Consider the following 12,458-nt stretch of genomic DNA (forward strand, 5'->3'; position numbering starts at 1 on the left):
GGGGGATTTTAGGGGCCTACAGTTAGCTTAAGCATTTCGACGGAGGGATGAAAATCCAATTCCTTGCTTTTAAAGAAAAAACAATTAAAACGTTTATTTAAGTTTTTTTTTCTCTTTTTTAATTGTCAATGTTATTTACTTCTTTTCAATAAAAAACGAACTTTGATCTTGCTTGCGGGAGGCCCTATGGGGGCTAGAGGCTGCCTCGGGCCCTGCCTCTTTTTACTGAAACTGCGCTATTTTTTTTTTTTTTTTCCCGCCCCCACCTGTTTTGTGAAACCTAAAGTGGAGTTAGGCGCCTCCCCCCCAAAAACAGATGAAATTTTGGGGAGTGTGGATGAAAAATTCTCTCCCTTTTTTTTTTTTTTTTTTTTTTTTTTTTTTTTTTTTTTTTTGTTTTGGCGCTTTTGAGCACCACTTTTTTTCTGGTGCGCTTCATTTCGCGGAAAATGGGCGAAATATTATCGCATATTTCGTGCATTGAATCATATGGGGAGACGAACACGGGCCCCCCCTAGGGGCCCGGGGGAAAGCAAATCAAACAGCTACTGCTTTTACAATACTTACGCTAAAAAAAAAAAATGGAGAGTTTTTAAAAACTTGTACTAGTAGACACAAACGAAAATAATTAAAAAGTGAAATGAAACATGACTCATTTTCACATTTTTTTTTAAACATACATGTTTATCATACATTTATCTAAATATACATTTTAGTAAGCGATGAGGCGATGCATTCAATAGCTACTAGTATAAACCCCTCAAACCCATCAGACTAATTTACCTCATCAAAACAAGTAAATAAAAGACAACTAGAAATTTGCTGGAAAAAACTGGCTGAAAAGTGAGAGACGAAGAAAAAAAATTTAAAAAACTTTCTTCAGATTTCAAAAAACAAAAACCCCTCTGATTACCACGTTGTTACTTTGTGCAAAAAAACTTCACCCCAGACGCGGGAGCTTGTTTTGGAGGTGCGAAAAGTCACGAATGACAAAATTTTTCCATAACGGTAACGCAAAATTATTTTTTTTGAACGCCCATACAGACCAAAATTTAAATTTTTACATATCTCTGAACAAAAAAATGCCGGGGTTTAAAATCCAAAAAATTCGTTGACTGGCGATGCTTACCTTTTTGGAGAAGATGAGCTTGCTATTAAAAACCCAACATTTTTCTGCGCTTTACAAGACTTTGCTGCAGAGCAAACAGGAGGATACTAATATTACTATTTTGAATAGGTATTTTTTATTTAGACTTTTCTTACATCACTGCCATACAAACGTGATGATTTGTCATCATTGGTGCACAAAAATACGGTCTCATCCTGTGAAAGAGATGTGTCTGCTCTGATTGCTAGCCACGACGGCATCTGAAACACTGTAATCTTCAGGCGATCAGTCACAGTCAGTAGCGAGGTTTAGCTAAGAAATACTTCAGAAAAGTCAATGACAACACACCCAATTTCCGGGTTTCAAAATAAAAGTAAGTTGTTCATGTATCCACTGGCGCAGTATTATTTCATGTAGTGTCTTTCAAAATTGCGGCCGGCCGCGGGCCGCTCTAGTAGAAATCTAACATGCTGTCGGCGGCCGCTTTGGGGTATAGAGGTAGGGGGCCCGTTCTCATATGAGGGGGGGCCGGGGCCCCCCCGCCTCGCGGGGGCTGCGGGGGTATACTTTACGCCAGTGTAACTTCACTGATTCGGAAGAGTGGCGCCGTGACAGCAAGTGGATCCTGCTCCCATTCAGTGACGATGCATCAGTAGGGTCAAGTCTGACGGCTGTGGAAGAGGATAAGCTGATTGAGATGTCCACAGACTCTGTCAGGAGGCATATGTTCGACACACAGCCCCTTGTTAAATTCTGGATAAGTTGCCAGACAGAATTTCCACAGCTTGCTGCAAAAGCAATGAGGTGTCTTTTGCCCTTTCCAACCACATACCTGTGTGAGAGTGGTTTTTCTACACTGGGCGTACTTAAAGAATAAGTACAGGGCTAGGCTTGATCCAGAGAATGACATGAGACTGTCTCTGTCTACCATTTCGCCACGAATAGACAGGCTGTGTGGACTTCACCACGCCCAGATATCACACTGACAGGTAGGCCTAATTCTCCCATGTTTTCACTGTTACGACCCTGGCGGGGTTTAGGCCCCGCCCTGTGTTAATGGTAAGCCTGTTCTCTCTCCCTGCTTTTCTCAATCTCTCTCTGCTTTTCTCAATCTCTCTGTCTCTACAGCAGGTGATTGGTGACAGTCTGTCCTGGCTGGGTTATAAAAGCCCTGACCAGCCAGCAGTTGAGGCTGCCTTGGTCTTCATTTGTTGGATTTTGGTTCTCCGGTGTTGTTGGATTTTTGTTCTCCGTTGTTGTTTTGTCACACACCTAGACTGACTTTGCATGACATTTTTAGTTACTTTTCCCAATACTGAATTGCACAACACTTTATTATTCTTTATTCTTTCTTTAAAATAATCTTTAATTTAATTTAATTTAATAAATCTACTTTATTATTATAAAATCTGCGTGGCCTCTCTTTCATGTTTCATGCATTGAGCTATGCATGTAACACCAAATACACACGCGCACGCGCAGGCACTCAGTGGGCCGCGGATTGCTTTCTAGTCCGAATGGTGGTCCCTGGGACAAAACCAGTTGAAAACCCCTGAAATAGATGATGGTTGTGTGTTTTCTCTCCGTGAATATAGCTAGTAAGAGGTACTAGCTAACCACATTGGGTGACTGATACAACGCGATAGACTGCTGCAGAAATGTCTAACGCCACACTTCTAATAAAAACACTGTTAATGTCACATGTTACCAGGGTGGGAATTTCACGGCGGCCATGACGGCCATGGCCTTCATTATACCCCTCGGTCTGGCCGTGATGCCCCGAAAATAATTGTACGTCCTACGGCCACCGGCCTTTGTGCCCTGATTCTGTTAAAATCTCGAAGTTGCTTTAAGAGTTTCAGAGTGGTGGTCTGAGCTCTGAACTGCATTAGTCCTTGCACTGGCGTAAAGTATACCCCCGCAGGCCCCCGCGAGGCGGGGGGCCCCGGGCCCCCTCATATGAAACGGGCCCCCTACCTCTATACCCCAAAGCGGCCGCCGACACAGGGGTTAGATTTCTACTAAAAGCGGCCCCCGGGGGCCGGGGGCCCCAATTTTGAAAACACTACATAAATAATACTGCCCAGGGAACATGAAAAACTACTTTTTTTTTTGAAACCCGGAAAATTTGGGGGTGTTGTCATTGACTTTTCTGAAGTTTTCTTAGCTAAACCTCCTACGACTGTGACTGATCGCCGAAGATTACAGTTTTCAATGCCCTCGTGGGTAGCAATCAGAGCAACACATCTCTTCCAAGGATAAAACCGTAATTTTTGTGCACCAATGATGACAAATCATCACGTTTGTATGGGAGTGAGAAGAAAAATCTAAATAAAAAAACCTATTCAAAAAAGTAATATAGACCCCGTTTGCTCTCTACCCAAAATCTTCGATTCCAGAAGTGTTTGGGTTTTAAACACAGCCCTCTTCTCAAAATTTTGGGAAGACATCGCCAGACAACGACTTTTTAATGGTTGTAAACCCATGGCACTTTTATGTTCAGAGATATGTAACATTTAATTATTGGTCTGTATGGGACGTTCAAAAAAGCTAATTTTTCGCGTTACCGCTTATGGAAATGTCTGTCACTTCGTGACTTTCGCAACCTCCAAAGCAAGCTCCGCGTCTGTGGGTGAAAGCTATTTTGTGCACAAGTAACAACGATGGTAATCAGATGTGTTTTCTGTTTATGAAAGTCTGAAGAAACGTATTTTAAAATGTTGTATCGTTCGTCATCTCACTTTTCATGCCTAGTTTGCCAGCAAACTTGCTAGCTTGTCTTGTATTTACTTGTCTTAGACTGAGGTAATATTAGTCTGATGAGTTCGAGGTTGATACTAGCTAGCTATTGAATGCATCAGCCTCATCGCTTACTAAACTGATCATATTTAGATAAATGTATAGATAAACATGTATAGTTAAAAAAACTGTGAAAATGAGTCACTGTTTCATTCTCACTTCTAATTATTCTTCGTTTGTGTCTACTAGTACAAGTATTCAAATACTCTCCATTCTTTTTTTTAGCTGTAAGCTCATTGTAAAAGCAGTAGCTGTGTTGTATACAGCTTTCCCGGGCCGCTAGGGGGGGCCCGTGTTCGTCTCCCGATATGATTCAATGCACGAAATATGCGATCTAATATTACGCGCCATTTCACCGCAGAAATGAAGCGCACCAGAGAAAAAAGTGGTGCTCATAAGCGACAAAACAAAAAGAAAAGAGATGAATTTACATCCACACTGCCCAAATTTCATCTGTTTTTGGGAGAGTGCAGCCTAACTCTCCACTTCAGGATGCACAATCAGGTAGGGTCGTGGAAAAAAAAAAACTAGCGCAGTTACAGTAAAACGAGGCAGTGGCCTGAGGCAGCCTCTAGCCTCTACTAGCCTCATGCAAGCTAAGCATCAAAGTTACGTTTTGTATTGAAAAGAAGTAAATAACATGTGACAATTAAACAAAGAGAAAAAAATACTTAAGTAAAACGTCTAATTGTTTCTCTCATTTAAAACGCAAGGGAATTGGATTTTCATCCATCCGTCCAGAAATGTCTTAAGCTAACATGTAGGCCCCTACAGCTCCCTCGTAGGCGTCTGTGTTAAAAACTTGCGGAGAATTTGTGACATGGCCGTGAGAACCCAAAATAAGTTCTGAAATGCAATCGGACTCTTCAAAGGGTTAGCAGCAGACGAGGAGGGAGGGATCGCTGCGCATCAGACAGACGCTGAAATCACAGGCGCATGCCCTTCTGCATCGGATGAGGAAGATGCCGTGCATCGGGTGGCTGCTGATGGCAGAGATAGGCATACCGCAGGTGAGGCTCTGGCTGTGCCGTTGACTCTTCTTCATAAGACAAAGCATCAAAGTTGTTGTTTTTTATTATTGAAAAGCAGTAAATAGCCTGTGGCAATTAAATAAAGAGCCTGAAAAGACGCTGAAATCACAGGTGCATCGGATGAGGGAGGAGATGCCGTGCATCAGATGGCTGCTGATGACAGAGATGCGTGTACCGCAGCCGCAGGTGAGGAAGATGTCTCTGGATGTGCCGTTGACTCTTCTTCAACTGAGGGAGAGACCATTACGGGGCCTGAAGAAGAAATCCGGGACAGCGAGAATGTTGGGAGTGGGACTTCTTCTGATCTTGAATGCGCTGTTGATAGGCCTTCTGATCCTTACCCTAGTGACAGGGCTAATTTCCCTGTTGACATCTCTGACAGTGATGTTAAGAGATCGATTATAAAGCAGGGGCCATGCAAATACGAAGGCCCCTATCCGAGGGATGCTAGAGGCAGGTGCTTTTCTAAAGAGTACTATAACCGTGTGTCCAAGAAAGGTACACAGATATCACGCAAATGGTTGTGTTACTCTCCTAAAATGGATCGTGTGTATTGCCAGTGTTGTTGGTTGTTTGGTGACAGAACGTCTGTGGGCCATAATTTGGCATGGACAACCGGGATTAATGACTGGCAAGGTCTTTCGCGGAAGATCAGAGAGCACGAACATGCCCGTTGCCACTTGTCAGCCTGTGTTGTGTATGATACATGGCAGCAAAATGTAACCATCGACGAAAGGATTTCATCTGATTTCAAAAGTGAGGTTAGTTTTTTGGTCAGATGTTTTAAAAAGGATTGCTGACGTTACATTAACCCTTGCGTCCTGTAACTCCGCTTTCCGTGCGCACCACGAGAAACTAGGAGAAATCAATAATGGAAACTTTCTGGCCCACATCGAACTCCTTGCGCGTTACGACCCCGTGTTGGAGAAGTTGATCAGAAGTAAAAGTAAAATCAAATACTTAAGCCCAAAAATTCAAAACGAGATGATCTCAATCATGGCACAAACTGTCTTAGACGAAATAGTGAAAGAAATCCATGAGGCAGAATTTTTATTCGGTCATATTAGACACAACACAAGACATTTCCAAAGTGGATCAGCTAAGCCAAGTGCTCGCTATGTCACGATTCCTAAAGATGACAATGATGTGCCCTCAGACGTGCAAATTCACGAGAGTTTCATGGGTTTCCATTCAGTCCACGACCAAAGCGCACACGGCTTAGAAAAAATTATTCTCGAGCTGTTAGAGATGAAAGGAATCTCGGTCAATAAATGCAGAGGACAGGGATACGATGGCGCAGCCACAATGAGCGGGGTCTACTCTGGCTTACAAAAAAGAATCTCGGATAGGGAACCAAATGCAATGTACGTTCATTGCGCTTCTCACAATCTAAATCTAGTTTTAAACGATGCGTGCCAGAATGTGGCAAAGGTGAGAGCGTACTACGATACAGTAGAGAAACTGTATGACTTCTTCAGCGCAAGCATTAAACGTTGGGAAATTTTGGAAGTGCAGTTCAAAGTGGCAGGGCAGCCAACTCTTAAACGTCTATGCCCGACACGTTGGGCATCCAGAAATGATGCGGTGCGCGCCCTTCGGTTTCGTTACCCAGACGTAATGAAAGCGCTCACTAAAATATCCCTGCTGTCCAAAAAACCCAAAGAACGCGCGGAGGCCACTGGTCTCAAAGCCAGCATGGAAAATTTTGAATTTGTGTTTCAAACGGTCATACAGGGTAAAATTCTTGAGTCAGTCCACATTGTTTCCCAACATCTCCAAAAACAAAACGTGGACATACTACAGGCAAGCCAGTATCTCTCAAGTGCGTCTGACAGCCTTGCGTCACTCAGAGGTGAATATGACAGCCTCAAAGAAGCTGCCCAAGACCTGGCCAAATTGTGGGGTATCTCTCCTGTATTTCCCGAGAAACGCAACAGGCGTACGAAAACCTATTTCGACGAATTGTGTGAGGACGAAAGGCTTACGAATGCAGAGGAGAATTTTAAAGTGTCGGTCTTCTACGCCACTTTAGACATAGTCGTTGCGCAGGTGGGTCGCAGGTTTGAAAGCATGCGAGAAGTGGCACGAAGGTTTGGGTTTTTACGCCCCGAGGAACTCATCTCGAAATCCGATGGTGAGTTATATGCATCAGCAAGTACTCTGGCTGCGCAATATAATGACGACTTATCTGCTGATTTTCCTGATCAGATCCTGTCATTTAGAAGCGCATTACTACCCGCTCTAAAAGAAATTGAACGTGGTGGGGTACAAGATTTGGCACGCACTCTCTTTGTGAAACACAGTTCCATATTGTCCAGTCTGCCTGACGTTGCCACAGCTATAAAATTGTTCTTGACCATACCCGTAACCGTTTGCAACAGCAGAGAGGTCGTTTTCTAAACTAAAATTGATAAAAACATACTTGCGAAGCACTATGTCGCAAGATAGGCTACGGGGCCTAGCCATCATTTCTATAGAGAACAGGCGCGCTCGCAAGTTAGATTTAAACGGTGTGGTTAGAGACTTCGCTCATAGGTGCGCTAGGAGGAGTGCCCACATATACTCGTATCCAAAGATGTAAATGCTCTGTTTATCATCATTAATGTTACTTTTATTGCTGACTGTTGTTGCTGACTGTTTCATTGTTAGAATTATATGTAATAAATGGATTGGATAGCCTACTCTGTGTACAGAATATTAATGGGTTAACAAAACATCTATATAGGCCTATGGATTAAATGGGCATGGGATGTCAGGGGCTGAGTTGCAGCATCTTTTTCACTATTTTATGCAATCAAAACACACACACACAGGCCTATATATATATTAGGATATATATATAAAGAGAGAGAAGTAGGAGTAGGCTAGTAGTAAGGAGGCCGTGGCAGGTGGCGGTGGGGGGCCCCAGTCTAAGTACCTGCAGGGGGGCCCCAAGTGCTTGTGTTACGCCAGTGGTGAAGTACTTTGCGAATTGACGCACAAGCTTCCTCAAATGCTCACATATAGTGTCGTTGATGTCAGTGCTGTCAGGGTATTCCTCAACTGAAGGAAACATCGCCAAGTTATTGCTCTCCACTCGTTCGATCCACTTTGACATTTTTTTCACAAATGCGTCGAGCTTCTCGTAGAGCTGCATGACGTTTGCATCTCTCCCTTGCATGGAGCTGTTCAACTTGTTCAGCTCTGCAAAAACATCTGTGAGGTACGCCAGCTTAGTTAACCAGTAACTATCGTTGAAATTGGAAGCCAGATCAGAATGCTTCTCGCACAAGAACTCGTAGATAGCTCCGCGTAGTTCAAACACACGGGCGAGCACAGCGCCGCGAGACAGCCAACGCACCTCTGAATGATAAAGGAGAGAGCTGTGTTCACTTCCCAAGTCATGGCATAGGGATGAAAACAGGCGTGTATTCAATGCGTTTCGTTTTATGAAGTTGACCGTCTTGACAACGACATCAAACACACCACTGAGCTCAACACTGAGATCTTTGGAGGCGAGAGCCTCTCTATGAATCAGGCAGTGTGTCCAAATTACCCCCGGAGCCACCCTCCTTACATGCGCAAACAGTCCAGTCTTGCTGCCACTCATGGCTCGGGCCCCATCGCTGCATAATGCAACGCACCTCTGCCACGAGATATTGTGCTCCGTGAAAAAATCGTCCAGTGCTTTAAATATTTCTACACCGGTAGTTCGCCCGGGCAGTGGTTTGCAAAAAAGAAATTCCTCGCACATAGTGCCACTGTCCTCGTATCGCACAAATGTTAACAGTTGCGCATCATTAGTAACATCTGTCGTCTCGTCGATTTGAAGGGAAAACAGAACTGTCTGAAGTTTTGCCATCAGCTGGTCTTTGACATCATTTGCCATTTCCCCAATTCGTCTTCCGATTGTGTTGTCTGACAACGGAATAGTTTTTAATTTGTTGGCACATTCTTCGCTTACCATAGCTCTGCACATATCTATGGCTGCTGGCAATATAAGCTGCTCTGCAATGGTATGGGGCTTCTTACTTTTTGCAACCCTGAGAGCGACCAGATACGATGCTTTCAGTGCGTTTTCATTTATTTTTGCACTCTTCCTCATGGTAGCCTGCTGTCCTTTGAAATCACGCAACATCTGTTGCATGTACTCAACGGGTTTGGCCTTCAAGTGGACGTGATGCGTCTCCATATGCCGCGTAAGTTTCGACGGCTTCATAGCTTCATTACAGAGAATTGTTGAACATACGAAACACAGTGGTACCTCCTCTCCTGCTCTGTCTGTCGTCACTGTGAATCCATATTTAACATATTCCTCATTGTATTTTCTTTTTCGTCTTTTTTGCGAAGTTGACGCTTCGGAAGCCTGTCCTTGCCCTATCGTGGCGGCCTGTCCCTCTGTCGTGGCAGCCTGACCCTCTGTCATGGCAGCCTGTCCCTCTGGCACTTTCCTCACTACAAAACGATCCATTGGTGCTAGATATATAGCTAGACTAGTACATATGTAACAAATGTTTGCTGTACTACAACCTATCTTAAAATACTCTCGTCGGCTATGCTTATAAATGTGTGTCAACTTTGCTCGCAAGACTGTACGTAATGAATAATAAGTGAGGTTAGCGACGCAACTCATTACCATTAGCGAATCACAGGCTACCATAGACTGGATAGGCGCAAGGCTACATTCTGTCAGCTTGAATTTCCTTTATATTATTTTAAACATATTTTTCACGATATGTAACGGTATTCTGGAAATGTGTTGAAATATCAAAGCGAATTTATATTAAAAAAAAACAATGGTGAACTGATCAACATAGGCTCTTGTCACGGACCACATGCAATGCCGCCGCGGACCACCAGGGGTCCGCGGACCACCGGTTGAAAACCCCTGATCTATTTGGTCTGAGAAGTTCACTGACCGTTTATTGTGCGCATGCTCACAACAGCATCCCAGTGTGCACGCAGGCAACACATGTTCCAATCTAATGTGATTGGCTACTTAACATGGCTTTGTCTTAAATATGCTCAACAAGAAGTGTGTGTATTATTAGATAAGGTTTAGATTAAATTACAACGAAACACAATTTACCATCAACCAAAAAGTGCAAATAGTAATAACAAATATAAGATGCAGGGTTTAGACATTTACCACACAGACATGCAGCTGGTGAGAATACCTCTGGATCTGAGCAGACAAGTAGGCTTTCTTTAGCCTCCTTAAAAAGTCCAGGCATTGTTGTGTCTTTCTAACAAGGATGGAGGTGTTGTAGGACCAGGAGAGATCATCGGAGATGTGGATGCCAAGGAATTTGAAGGTAGAGACACGGTGTCTGTGACTGTCTTTCGAAAGTCCACGATGAGCTCTTTTATCTTTTAGCTCTATTATTCCAACTATTCTGTAGTGAAATGAGTGAAATATGTTCACTTTACTTTTGTTTAATGAGTAATTGTTTACCTTTCTCTAGTTTATATTGACTATAATATGCTCACACAGCATTGTATGCTCAGATGTATGATCTAAGATGGCATCAAAGGTCTAATTCTTGTTTTCTTACTTTGAAATCTTCAAGTAAAACTTTAGATAACATACTCTGTGGGTTTTGGTACAAAACTCTAGATGCTATTTGAATTCTATGTACATCATGCAATACAGCTATTGCTTGAAATTACATTTGGGGCAAGGTTTTCTCAGGTTGCAATCTGCTGCTCTGTGTGTTTTACCACATTTCCCACGTGTTCTCTTATTTCGACTAGGGCTTTGACTTTTGCCCAAAAATCATATTCGAAGTTCGTTTGTTTATTAATATTAAAGTTCGAATGTATTCGAATATTTATTAATAATATTTTGACCATTAAATGTCTTCAGTAAGACCAATATTAGTATCACACTTCAGTTCGATGTTCTGTCCACCAGAGGGCAGTGTATCAGTCAATGGCGGGTGTCCGTAATATGTACAACATTAGTGTGGGTCCCACATATGACAGTTAACGCTCCATCGGAAATACACGAGCTTACAGGAACCTTTCGTGACGTGCACCTAGTCAGTCAATGATGCTTTCGGAAGAAAAACACAGTCACTTGTTTTGTTTTTTTTAATTGTATTATTATCAGACTCTGGATTAAACACAAACAGTTTTATCCACTGTTCTCATCAAAAATAAATAAAAAAATAAGCCAGTCAGGCTAAGTAGGTTAAGGCTTACTCCTCATCAGGCGTAGTTGTCGTTGGCGCGGCCATTGTTTTAGAATATTGTTTTAAAATAAGCGCGATTGCGCGAACCAGGAGGATGCCAACGTCATAGGTCTACAGGAGCCCAGATGACCAATAATAGCCTTGATAATGAGCTCGCGGTTTTACTTCACCAGGCGTGAAAAAAACCTTGGAATCTGAATTGAAAACAACACTAATAAAAAATAATTCCCATATAGGTTCGAATATTAAGGGCTCCCTAAAATTCGTTCGAATTTCTTTATTTTTTTAAACAATCGAATTATATTCGAACAACGAAGTTCGAGGTCAAAGCCCTAATTTCGACCATCTTAGCTATTTATTGGTGCCAGGTATGAGAGGTCAACTGACAGTATGCACATGGATACCTCATTGGGGTTCTGGCTGATGTTGAGATGCAGTGTGTATCCAAGCTGATGGAAATTCAAATCTCTACCTTTCAGGAGCAATAATTTAAATATTGTTGTCTTGTGCTATTACTGCTTCACAATTTTTCTCTTTTTCAAGCCATGCAGAGAAGTCGACAACTTAATAGTTAGCATTAGGTTAGGCTAAGAGAGCATAGTTTACTCTATAATAGCTGAACGTGTAAAGTACAGACTAGCATCTCCTCCTGATACATTTTTGTAGCTTCCCCACAAATGATCTTACTGCAAATCGTTAAACCTCTGAGCCAGTGTTGTGCCAGTTCACAGCTTTTCTGAACTAGTTCAAGTTCAGTTCATACATGCTCAAAGTGAACAGTTCACGTTCAAAGTTCACAATTTTAATTCTGAACTAGTTCAAAGTTCAGTTCATTTCACTTTTTTCGTGAGATATTCAAATAAATACTTTTTTTCACACTACGAGCTAGAAATCACTATAGGCTACGTTCTTTGAAACTGTTCATTGTAGACATTTGCTCATAACACTGCTATTGTGGGTTTCTTAACAGGTGCTGAAACTTGTAGCAATACAGACAAGATAGACCAGTTCTATACTTAGTGCAATGAAATCTACTAGCATTCAATTAAATAAAGAATATATAATATGAAATATGAATATATTATTTGATATATATGATATTATATATACCTATGTGTGTGTATGAAATGAGCAAAACTCTTGAATTGCATTCACACTGGATGGATGTTTTAATTCAATGTGCCGTTTCAAATTCGAGAAGGACGTTGTCGATGTCCTAACTTGTTTTTGCTGCGCAGGTGGACACATCTTACACAGGAAGGAAAGATTTTTGCCGTCGGGGTCTTGGTTTGCAAGAGTGTAAAATTGTTTTAAATGTTCGTGAGGAGAATCGGAGTCCGTCTCCGT

The sequence above is a fragment of the Eleginops maclovinus genome, chromosome 16 (assembly GCF_036324505.1).
Source record: "Eleginops maclovinus isolate JMC-PN-2008 ecotype Puerto Natales chromosome 16, JC_Emac_rtc_rv5, whole genome shotgun sequence".
NCBI lineage: Eukaryota > Metazoa > Chordata > Actinopteri > Perciformes > Eleginopidae > Eleginops > Eleginops maclovinus.